This window comes from Marmota flaviventris, chromosome 3 (genome assembly GCF_047511675.1).
Source record: "Marmota flaviventris isolate mMarFla1 chromosome 3, mMarFla1.hap1, whole genome shotgun sequence".
In the NCBI taxonomy this organism is placed as follows: domain Eukaryota; kingdom Metazoa; phylum Chordata; class Mammalia; order Rodentia; family Sciuridae; genus Marmota; species Marmota flaviventris.
This window is the reverse complement of record NC_092500.1, coordinates 61,843,813-61,856,571: the sequence shown is the minus strand read 5'-3', so window position 1 is coordinate 61,856,571 and position 12,759 is coordinate 61,843,813. Positions and strand designations below refer to the sequence as shown.

Below are 12,759 nucleotides of genomic sequence, written 5' to 3'. Positions count from 1 at the left end.
ATAAATCAAATTGAAAATTCAATAGAAAATATCACCAAAAAATTAGAACATTTGGAAAAAATAACCTCAGACAATGAAGACAAAATATATAATCTTGAAAATAGAGTTGACCAGGCAGAGTACATGGTAGCAAACCATGAAGATAACATCCAAGAATTATGGATAACATAAAAAGACCAAATTAAAGAGTTACTACAATGGATGAAGTATCAGAAATTCAAACCAAAGATTGCACAATATTTTCAATGATATACTATCAGAAAAATTTCCAGACCTAAAGAATGGAATGGGAAATCAAATACAAGAGGCTTAAAGGACCCCAAATATTAAAAAAATATAGCAGGTGCCCATCAAGACACATTATAATCAGAATGACTATCAAAGAGAATAAAGATAAAATCCTAAAGGCCATGAGAGAAAAAAATCAAATTACATATAGGGGAAAACCAATTTGGATTTCAACTGATTTCTCAACCCAGTCTCTGAAAGCTAGGAGGTCCTGGAATAATATTTTTCAAGCTCTGATAAAAGTGGATACCAACTAAAAGTTTTATATCAAGCAAAATTAAGTTTCAGATTTGAAAATGAAATTAAAACCTTTTATTATTAACAAAAAGTAAAAGAATTCACAACTAGAAAGCCTACACTACAGAATGTTCTCAACAAAATATTCCATGAGGATGAAATGAACAGAAATATTAAAAAAACAGCAAAGAGAAGAACTACCCTAAGGGAATATTCAACCAAAGGAAAAACTAAGACAAATTAAAATCCAGAAATAAATCAAAATGACAGGGAATACAAATCATATCTCAAAAATAATCTTGAGTATAAATGACTCAAACTCAATCAAAAGACAGACTGGCCAATTGGATTAGAAAGCAAGACCCAACAATATGCTGTCTTCAAGAGACTCACCTCATGGGCAAAGATAGCCATTGGCTAAAGGTGAAAGGATGGGAATACAAATATATCACTTGCCTGGACTGCATAAACAGAATTGATTTTCAATCCCATTTCAAATAAAGTAGATTTCAAGCCAAAATCAATCAGAAGAGACAAAGTGAGACATTTCATAATTATTAAGAGAAGTATATATCAGCAAGACCTAACAATTGTAAATTTTTATACTCCAAACAATGGGGCATCTATGTATATCAAACTAGCCCTTTACAATTTCAAGAATCAAATAGACAACAACACAATAATATTGGGTAACTTTAATACACCTCTCTCTCTAATGGACAGTGCTTCCAAACAAAAACTAAATAAAGAAACTATAGACCTAAATAATGCAACCAATAATTTAGACTTAACAGACATATATTGAATATTTCATCCATCATTGAGCAAATATACTTTCTTCTCAGCAGCTCATGGCTCCTTCTCTAAAATGGGCCATATCTAATACCACAAAGGAATTCTTAGTAAATTAAAAAAAGATATAATACCCTGCATTCTATCAAACCACAATGAAATTAAATTTTAGAAATCAACAATTAAATAAAAAATAGAAGCAATTCTAAAGAATGGAGACTAAATAATGCACTATTGAATGATGAATAAATAATTGAAGATATCAAAGATGAAATTAAAAAATTCTTAGAGGCAGATGAGAACACTGATACAACATCAAAATCTTGGGGGCACTATGAAGGCAGTACTAAGAAGAAAGTTTATTGCACTGAGCGCATTTATTAAAAGAATAAAAGTCAACAAATAAGTGACCTAACACTACATCTCAAAGACCTATAAAAAGAAAAATAAATTAACACCAAATGCAGTAGAATACAGGAAATAATTAAAATCAGAGCTAAAAAATCAATGAAATTAAAACAAAAGAAACAATTGAAAAAATTGACAAAACATAAAGTTGATTCTTTGAAAAAAGAAATACAATAGAGAAATCCCTAGCCATGCTAATGAAGAGAATAAGAGAGAAAACTCAAATTACTAAATTGTGAATGAAGAAGGAATTATCACAATGGACATGTCTGAAATACCGAAGATAATTAAACACTATTTTGAAAATTCATACTCCAATAAAGTAGAAAATATTGAAGACATTGACAAATTTCTAGAGACATACGATCTACCCACACTGAATGAGGTCATACAAGATATAAACAAATCAATTTCAAGTAATGAATAGAAAATGCCATAAAAAAGCTACCAACCAAGAAAAGTCCAGGACCAGATGGATTCTCAGTCGAGTGTTACAAGACTTTCAAATAAGAATTAACACCAAAACTCCTAAAAGTATTCTATAAGATAGAAAAGAAGGGAACCCTTCCAAACTCATTCTCTGAAGCTAATATCACTCTGATACCAAAACCAGACAAAGACATATCAAGGAGAGAAACCTTCAGACCAATATCCCTGATGAACATAGATGCAAAAATTCTCAATAAAATTCTGGCAAATCATAGACAAAAACATATTTTAAAAAATGGCACACCATGATCAAGCAGGGTTTGTCCCAGGGATGCAATATTGGTTCAACACATGTAAATCATTAAACCTAATTCACTGCATCAATAGATTAAAAATAGGAATCTTATAATCATGTCAAAAAATTCAGACAAAGCATTTGACAAAATACAGCACACCTCCATGTATAAAATACTATAAAAACTAAGGATAGTACAAACATACCTCAACATTGTAAAAGCTGTATATGCTAAACCAAAGGCCAGCATCATTCTAAATGGAGAAAAATTGAAAGTATTTCCTCTAAAAACTAGAAGACAAGGATGTCCTCTTTCAGACCTTGTATTCATCATCATTCTTGAAAATCTAGTCAGAGCAATTATATAGAAGAAAGAAATTAAAAGGATACAAATAGGTAAAAAATAACTCAAATTATCACTGTTTCTTGATGACATGATTCAATATCTAGAAGATCCAAAGTGTTAAACCAGAAAAATTTAAAAACTAATAAATGAATTTAGCAAAGCAGCAAGATATAAAACCAATACCCATGAATTAAATGCATTCCTATACATCAGTGATGAATCTTCTGAAAGAGAAATTGGGAAAACTACCCCATTCATGATAGTCTGAAAAATAAAAAATACCTGAGAATCAATCTATCAAATGAGGTGAAAGACCTCTACACTGAAAACTACAGAACACTGAAGAAAGAAATTAAAGAAAACCCCAGAAGATAAATATCATCCATGTTCCTGGATAGACAGAATTTATAGTCAAAATGGCCATACTATAAAAAATACTCTACAGGTTTAATATAATTCCTATTAAAATCCCAATAAGATTCTTCATAGATATAGAAAAGCAATCATGAAATTCATTTCAAAAAATACAAGTTTCTGAATAGCCAAAGCAATCCTTAGCAAGAAAAATGAAGCAAGAGGCATCATAATCCCAGACCTTAAACTGTACTACAGAATCATAATAACCAAAATGGCATGATATGGGCACCGAATCAAACATGTAGACTAATGGAAAAGTATAGACTACCCAGAGAAAACCACACATAAATATAGTTATCTCATACTAGACAAAGGCACCCAAAACATTCACTGTAGAAAACTTAGCCTCTTCAGCAGATGGTGCTGAGAAACCTGGAAATCTGTATGTAGCAAAATGAAATTAGAGTCCTGTCACACATTCTGTACAAAACTCAGCTCAAAATAGATCAAAGACTTATGAAGTAGAACAGAGATCATGATCCTGATAGAAGAAAAAGTAGGATGAAGTTTTCAGCATGTTGGCCTAGAATTTGACTTCCTTACAGACTCCTAAAGCACAAGAAATAAAATCAAGAATCAATAGATCTAATGAATTCAAACTAAGAGGCTGCTTCTGAACAAAGAAAACAATCAATAACATGAAGAGAGAGCCTACAGAATGGCAGAAAATCTTTACCACCTGAACATCAGATAAAGCATTAATCTTCAGGACATATAAATAATTCAAAAAACTTAAAACCAAAAAACAAATAACCCAATAAATAAGGTAAGGAACTGAACAGACACTTAACAGAAGAAGAAAATACATTTGATCAACAAGTATATAAAAAAAATGTTCAACATCACTAGCAATTAGGAAAATGAAAATCAAAGCTACTATAAGATTTTATCTCTCTCCTGCCAGAATGGCAATTATCAAGAATACAAGCATTTATTATTATAAATAGTGGTGAGGATTTGAGGAAAAGGGTATGCTTACATACTATTGGTGGGACTACAAATTGGTGCAACCACTATAGAAAGCAGTATCGAGATTCCTCAGAATACTTGGAATGGTACTACCATTTGACCCAGCTATGCTACTCCTTGGTTTATACCCAAAGGACTTAAAATCAGCATATACAGTGAGACAGTTACATCAATGTTTATAGCAGCTCAACTTACAATAGCTGAACTATGGAACCAACCCAGGTATCCTTCAACAGATGAATGGATAAAAAAATGTGGCATATAAACAGAATAAAAAATCACTTATCCTTAAAGAACAATAAAATTATGCCATTTGCTAAATGAATGGGGCTGGAGAATATTATGCTAAGTGAAATAAAATAATTTCATAAAACCAAAGGACAAATGTTTTCTCAAATTGTGGATACTAATTCAAAATAAGGGGGATAGCTGGGGAAGAATAGAGTAACTTTGTATTAGGTAGAAGGGAATGAAGGAAGGGGAGGAAGTATGGGGTATAAGGATAGGAGAATGAATCAGACATGATTATACTATGTAAATATTTGACTACAGGACCAGTGTGATTCTACATTATGTATAACCAGAAGAATGAGAAATCATACTCCATTTCTGTATGATGTGTCAAAGTGCATTCTACTGTCATGTATAGCTATTAGAACAACAACAACAAAAAACTTAAAAGAAGAAAACAATATTGTGTTTCTATTCAAAGATAAATATATCTTTCAGTATTAGACCTACTAATAATAGCATCACCATTTTTATTTTATACAAATCATATCTAAAAATATGGCCAAATACTAAATGTTTTTCTTTAAAAAAGTGTTTATGCTTTGTTTAAACATGAGAATAATTAAAATTCAAAGATATTAAAATAAAAAACACAATATAAATAAACACCAAAATTATAGAAATCCAGGAATAAAAATTAACTCCCTGAGCATACAGAAATTATATTATTATAACTGAGGACCATCAGATTTTTAAAATAGCATTTTCTTTCAGTAGGCTTTGAATTTCTAACAGGCTCAGAGATGGTGCCAATGCTGATGGGCTATATCACACTCTTGATAGCAATTTATTGGCAACACATAAGAATTTGTGTAGATGTGTTTCTGATTAAAAAAGGATTGATAAAATTTTTATATGGAAATTCTGAAAATGAAAAAAAATAAAATTTATTAAATTAATTAGAATATCTTTTTTGTATGCTTGTAAAACATAAGTGATTTATATGTTGGTTGGAATGCAATGCAAAAGATTCATTCTTGTCCATAGCAGAGAATTGTTGATGAATCAGAAAGTCATACCAATAATTGTACAGATGCCAAGGAATGTATAAGAATGTACTGTAGCATCATAAATAATGATATAAAATTGACAATAACATAACCCCTAATTTCAAGCCAGCAATTACATTATTATATCATAAACAAGTCCCCTCTGATATTCTATCCAGTTGTTACAAAAGAATGAGTTCTGTCTAGATAACTTGATAAGGAATGATGTCCATTAAACATTATTAACTGAAAAAAAAAGAGGAAAGTTATAGAATATACTATGTATTAAAACTGCATTAGTACACAAAGGAAAAATTCTATGGTGTAAATTTGACTGCGGTTTTAGGAGGAAACAGAAAACAATGTTTTATGCTGGCTAATTTGACAATTTGAGGGAAATGGAAGCTTGTTTGTAAATGTGTGGACCATTCCATTTGTTACCTTATACTATGTTGACACTTGATTCTCATAATTAAGCATGTATTAACTTTAACACTAAAAATTAAAAGCTGAAGCTTGAAGTGCTCTTCTGATTTTTGATTTTTTTTTTGTAGTTGGACATAATAAATTTATCTTATTTACTTATTTTTTATATGGTGCTGAGGATTGAACCCAGTGCTTCACACAAACTAGGCAAGAACTCTACCACAGAGCCAGAATCTCAGACCTATTCTTCTGATTTGTAAATATTTTTAAATGTTTTATTTAGTCACTCATTCTGTATAATGGTGGCAGAGATATATAAATGAATACAATATAGGTACCATCCACTATGGAGTCTCTTGGCCCTGGTTTAACCATCCTCCATGGAATTGAGAATACATTATCTCCTGAGTGTAGCATAAGTATATGTGTATATTAGGAAAATTAGGTACAGCTAAATTGAAACTAGGTTGATTGTATCAGCTGACTATAACTCTTTTGCTTTTATGCTGCTCTATGGCTTGACTTTCCAGAAAGGTACATCATGACACCACTACCTCTCTTGAACTTAACTCCACTGGAATGCTTTTGTTCTTCAATATAGACTCTCAGGGCTTATATAGTGCACAGAGAAAGTATAGTTGTGTTATCTTTGTGTGATACTCAATTTTTATCTTATACAGAGAGTTTTGAAATATTTTGTGTTACAGTATCTTAAACAGTAATCTGTGGAAATTTACATAAAGTACATTCAGGTTTGCAAGAGTAGGTTTTGGAGTTCAGGCCAGAGCAATGTTCCTGTTTGTATGGAAACATAAATGATGTAAAAAAGAAATTTATTTTTACTTATAATTGATTGAGGTTAACAGATATCTTACATGATATTCAGCCTATGCTTTCTCTATGTGAAAGGCTTTTGTGTAATAGACAGAGGAAAGGGTGAGCAAGGTGCCAAAAAAAAAAAAAGAAAGAAAGAAAGAAAGAAAAGAAAACAAACAAAAACAAATGAGGAAAGCTGGGAATGGAACCATCATTTGACCCAGCTATCGCCCTTCTCGGTCTATTCCCTGAGGACCTTAAAAGAGCATACTATAGGGATACTGCCACATCAATGATCATGGCAGCACAATTCACAATAGCTAGACTTTGGAATCAACCCAGATGCCCTTCAATAGATGAATGGATTAAAAAACTGTGGCATTTATACACAATGGAGTATTACGCAGCACTAAAAAATGACAAAATCATGGATTTTGCAGGGAAATGGATGGCATTAGAGCAGATTATGCTAAGTGAAGCTAGCCAATCCTTAAAAAACAAATGCCAAATGTCTTCTTTGATATAAAGAGAGCAACTAAGATCAGAACAGGGAAGAAGAGCATGAGGAAAAGATTAACATTAAACAGAGACGAGTGGGGGGAGAGAAAGGGAAAGAGAAGGGAAACTATGGAAATGGAAGGAGACCCTCATTGTTACACAAAATTACATATAAGAGTTTGTGAGGGGAAAGGGGAAAAAAAAGGGAGAGAATTAAACAACAGCAGATGGGGTAGAGAGGGAAGATGAGAGGGAAGGGGAGGGGGGATAGTAGGGGATAGGAAAGGTAGCAGAATACAACAGTCACTAATATGGTATTATGTAAAAATGTGGATGTGTAACCGATGTGATTCTGCAACTTGTATTTGGGGTAAAAAATGGGAGTTCATAACCCACTTGAATCAAATGTATGGAAGATGATATGTCATGAGCTTTGTAATGTTTTGAACAACCAATTAAAAAAATAAATAAACTTAAAAACAAAACAAAACAAAAAAACAAACAAAAACAAATGAACAAACAAAAAAATCACCTTCTGAAGTATGTTATATTTGCATTATATTTTATATTTTAAGAAAATTAAGAAAAATTTGAATTATATTTCTGATATTTTCAATAAATTTATTTTTCTCTCATATGAAAGTCTATTTTATTGGTTAAATAACAAAGATGTTCAAATTTACAGTTTAACATAAATTTTATTGTTAATTTTACATTTTAATATGTTTAAACCTTTCTTCAAACCACAGTGATAGTTTCTGCCTTTGAGTTGCTAGTTTTGCTGATATTTTCATGACGAATATATGCTAATTCCCAAGAGAAAAGAATACTGATTGTCAGGAAAATAAAATTAAAAGAAGAAAAAAGTGCACAGTTTCAGCTTTAATACTTATCACCTGCTGAGTCATCCTGTTCATGCTAAAGAGAAAAAGAAATACAAAAAATATAGTTGAGAACTTCCATCACAGACATGATGCTGACTGCTAGGGAGACAGAGAACAGGACAGATAGAAGGCCCATCGGTTATATTGTAGAGAATGTGATTTCCATAAAGTTATTCTTAGAAAAAATTCATTTATTCTGATTGTTTAGCCTTGAGAAGAGGACACAATGCCATGTTTTGGCATCAGAAAACATCTTATGATTTCTCTCTTGTCCTCATGCAAGTTGGAGAATAAAAGGACAAAGTGAATATAATGAAAATTTAAAACTTGGTTGTTAATTACGTAATGGGAATAAATGATATAAAAGCATTAGATGCTTGTAGATCTATATATATTATTGAGCTCTACCTCTATGTTAACAAATTCCTTTGGCCTCTGTTTTTCTTCCCATGAATTTAGATTTTTTTTTTTTTTACAATCAAGGTGACTATAGGCTTATATTTCTGTGATTGATACTTATTTATTCCCATGGTTATATTTAAAGGTATATATATATTGAGAATAAAAATAATCATAACAGTTAGTTAAGTTTAGCAACTGTGACTAGTTTACCAATTCATAACAATCAATTTTCTAAGTTTGTAAATGGCATCAGAATTAAACTAAAAATTAGCTAATTCAATCCTAAAAGTATATAATCTTGGAAGCTGGAAGACAATGTCTCAATTTTTTTAAACTACAAAAGTATTAGATAATTATGATTGTAGAAATCTGTAATTCAAAGGTGTACGCACATACAGAAATTTTGAAAATACTTCAAGCTTTGATGTAAATTTACTGATGAGGGGACTTAAAACATATCTGTGATCCATATTTGATTTCAGCTGAAGATGTGTGTATGTTTCCTGCTTTAATAGGAATGAGTGGGTATTGCAAAAATTCTTACAAGAAAAACATCATTAGAGATATCAATCTCACATTTAAATTTTCAATACTTTAATATCAAACTTTTCTATATATTTGCTGTGTTTTTCACCAATAGACTTTGTTGGAAGAAAAATAATTCAGAATGAGAAACCACACAAGGATTAAAGAGTTTGTACTCCTGGGCATATCGGACAACCCGGAGCTTCAGGTTATACTTTATATCTTTTTATTCATAACTTATTTATTAAGCATCACTGGAAACCTAACCATCATCATTCTCACTTGCTGGACCCAAATCTAAAGACCCCTATGTATTTCTTCCTCCGGAATTTCTCCTTCTTGGAAATTGCATTCACCAGTGTTTCCATCCCCAGATTTTTGGGGTCAATAATTACTAAAGTCAAGACCATTTCCTATAACAACTGTTTAGCTCAATTATATTTCTTCATCTCCATGGGTGTGTCTGAATTTTTCCTTCTAACTGCTATGTCCTATGATCGCTATGTCGCCATCTGCAAGCCACTGCATTACACCACCATCATGAATAAGAAAGTCTGCTCCCTTCTTGTCTTTGGTTCATGGCTGGCAGGATTTCTGACCATTTTCCCACTACTCATGCTTATCCTCAGGTTAGATTTCTGTGCTTCCAATGTCATTGATCATTTTTCTTGTGACTACTTCCCCATCTTGGAACTCTCGTGCTCAGATACATGGCTTTTAGAGCAAAGTGGCTTTTACTTTGCCTTTGTTACTCTTCTCTTCACATTGGCGTTGGTGATTCTGTCCTGCATACGCATCATTAGCACCATTCTGAGAATCCCATCTGGCAGTCAGAGGAAAAAGGCTTTCTCCACTTGCTCCTCTCACATGATTGTCATCTCCATCTCTTATGGAAGCTGCATATTCATGTATGTCAAGCCTTCAGCAAAAGAACGAGCATCACTGACCAAAGGAGTAACTCTCCTCAACACTACTATTGCTCCCTTGTTGAACCCTTTTATTTACACTTTGAGGAACCAGCCAGTTAAACAAAGCTTCAAACACTTGGTTCATAAGATAGTCTTTTACAGAAGCAAATGAAAATATTTATTCAGCTGAATGAGTGCCATGGTGAAGATTCAACCAGGGAAATAAAATTTTACTTCTTCCTTATCTTCTATATCCAAACCACAGCAACCTGCAGTGCTGAGATCCTTAGTTTTAGCTTTCTTTTTTACATGCAAGTGACACTGTTGTGTCTCCCTTTAAACCTATCTTTAGGTCCCATGTAATCATTGATTTACAATCCTGACTAGAAAACCAGTGTCTACAGAACTTAAATCACTTTGCTCTTTATTCTTAATAATGAAAATATTTTAACTCCACTGGTATTTTAATAAACTTAAAGTTTCTCTTCTATTTTACTACCATACAGTTTTCTTTTTAAAATTACATGAATTATTAAATGAATTAGTGTCTGTCACAAACTATTTTACATGCTGTTGGCAGTGTCTGTCCATTTCTTCCTAGTCTCCAAAGGATTTGGATATTTCTTCCATTTAGATGTAATTGAATTTTTTTTATTTCCTTGGTTTGGCTTAAGTACATGTTCTATGTAGTTTTGTATGTTCTCCTTGTTTATTCATATATTTGTCTATTGAAATGTATATATAAAGTTGAATATTATGTAACCATAATTGCTTATATGCCACCTGCAAATCTGATTGAAATTTCATTAAAAAATAACTATTCTATGCCTTTTGGGACTAGTAGTTATGGCCTGTGCCTTATCTTTTTACTCACCAAAGCTATATGGGAAAATAGACATTTTTTATACTATGAATAAACTAATGCTTAGAAAAGTTGAGTAACTTGACTAAGATCCTTGTGCAGTAGTAGCCAATATAAGAGCCTGAAATAAAATGCAAACAAGCTAAAACACTAGTCTTTGCTCTATTTTTACATTTTGTATTGTTTTTAATAAGGATCTGAACAAAGTTTTGGCTCTTCTCCATCACTATCCCTCATGTGGGCATGATTATATAATAATAGTTTTATCCAGGATGATACTAACTCCAGATATTTTATTTGACATATAAATCACAACATTAATCCATCAAAACAAGAAACTCTTCAAATAAGTGCTGTTAATCAAAAGAATGAGCATGAAAAAATGTTCATAGTGTGAACAATATTATGGTAGTAAAAATTATTATAGGAAGGTAGACTAACAATGGAAATAATGGAGGCCTTTAGTATAATGTATTAGATTCCCAGTTTGAAAATTGTCATGGAACATTGGGTAGAGTTCCACATTAGGAATTTTGATTCTGTATTTGGCTGCTATCCTCATCTCAGAAAATGACATTAAAGGAAAAAAATCTTTACATTTAGTGTTTTTGTTTATTTTTTGTCAATTTTTTTCTCTGAATTATCAGACACTGTCTCCGAAGCTTCCTTTTAGAACCTAAATAGTAATGTGTAATATGTTTATATTCCACTGAGTTTTATTTATGTTTCTCTTCTGTCAATTTTCATTCACTGAATTGGTCCCTTGAGCCAATGACAGAGAAAATGGATAAAAATATACATAAAATTTATGTAGAAACCATGACAAAGCATTTTAAAGCACTTCTGATACTGTTTCTGTGTTATATTTTTGCTTCTTCCTCACAATTTATAGTCAAAGAAATATATCTGCTCTGGATAAAATGGTTTTCCATTTTTGCCATTAAGGCAAAAATGTTGACATTTATTTTAAGTGATACAAAACCTACAACATTTTAAAACAAGCATACTACTTCAGTGGAAGAGATAGGGAGTATTTTTAGAAACACTGGTTTTCCTGGATTACAACAAAGGCATTGTCTAATTTTTTTTATTATTCCAGTCACTCTGGATATTATGAAAGCTAGAGGTAAGTTGGACATAGAGAGGGCAGAGAAAGACTCTCAAATCTCAACATTGATTCAATACTTAACAGCTCAACTTTTAATCAAGGTTAAATAGAACATACTTGGGCATATTTTGAAACTTGATATATATAAAAGGTCATAGAAAATTATTAGTATGTTTTGCTTTATTTAGTCTATTCATTTTCTAGTTATTAAAAGCAGGAAATTAGTTTCCATATCTCTATAATTTAATTGAATACTGATTTGTAGTACTGTGCTTAGGGGAACAGACTTTAGTTATACATAGTCTTAGAGTGTATTCCACATTTGCTAGCTGTATGGATTAATGAAAATTATACAATATCTGAGTCTTAATGCTTTTTTAGGAATAGGAAGAACAATTTCACACTTGTGTTATAAATACTGAGATAAAATAAAAGTTATCAGTCACTGAAATAAACTTGTGTTTAGTAAACCACAATTACAAATAGTTCCCTTCCCTGAGTTGAAAAATTGTTTCTACTCAAAAGAAAAATAATTAACACAACTATTCTTAAAACCTAAGAGTCACATGATTTATGGAGTACATTTGTTTACATGATTATATTTAATTCTCAAAAACACTCTTGAAATTCCAACTGCATTTAAAGCAGAGACTGAAAGTCAATTAACTTATCCAAAGTCACCAATCCATTGCATGACACATTTATGTCTTTAATCTACATCAAACAGGTAAGCCCATCCCTAATGTAATAAATAATAAATTAATCATGTTTTGAGATGATAATTTTTTATTAACTCACTTCCTCTTTCTTTGTTGTTTAAATATAGATCAATAGTTAATGGAATAAAAGTATAAACCTTTAGTAGACAT

General features: G+C 31.4%; 1 pseudogene; it reads left to right on the top strand.

The window, feature by feature from the left end:
• Nucleotides 1-9,154: 9,154 nt before the first annotated feature.
• Nucleotides 9,155-10,092, top strand: LOC114078822 (olfactory receptor 6C3-like; annotated as a pseudogene).
• The last annotated feature ends 2,667 nt before the right edge of the window (nucleotides 10,093-12,759 follow it).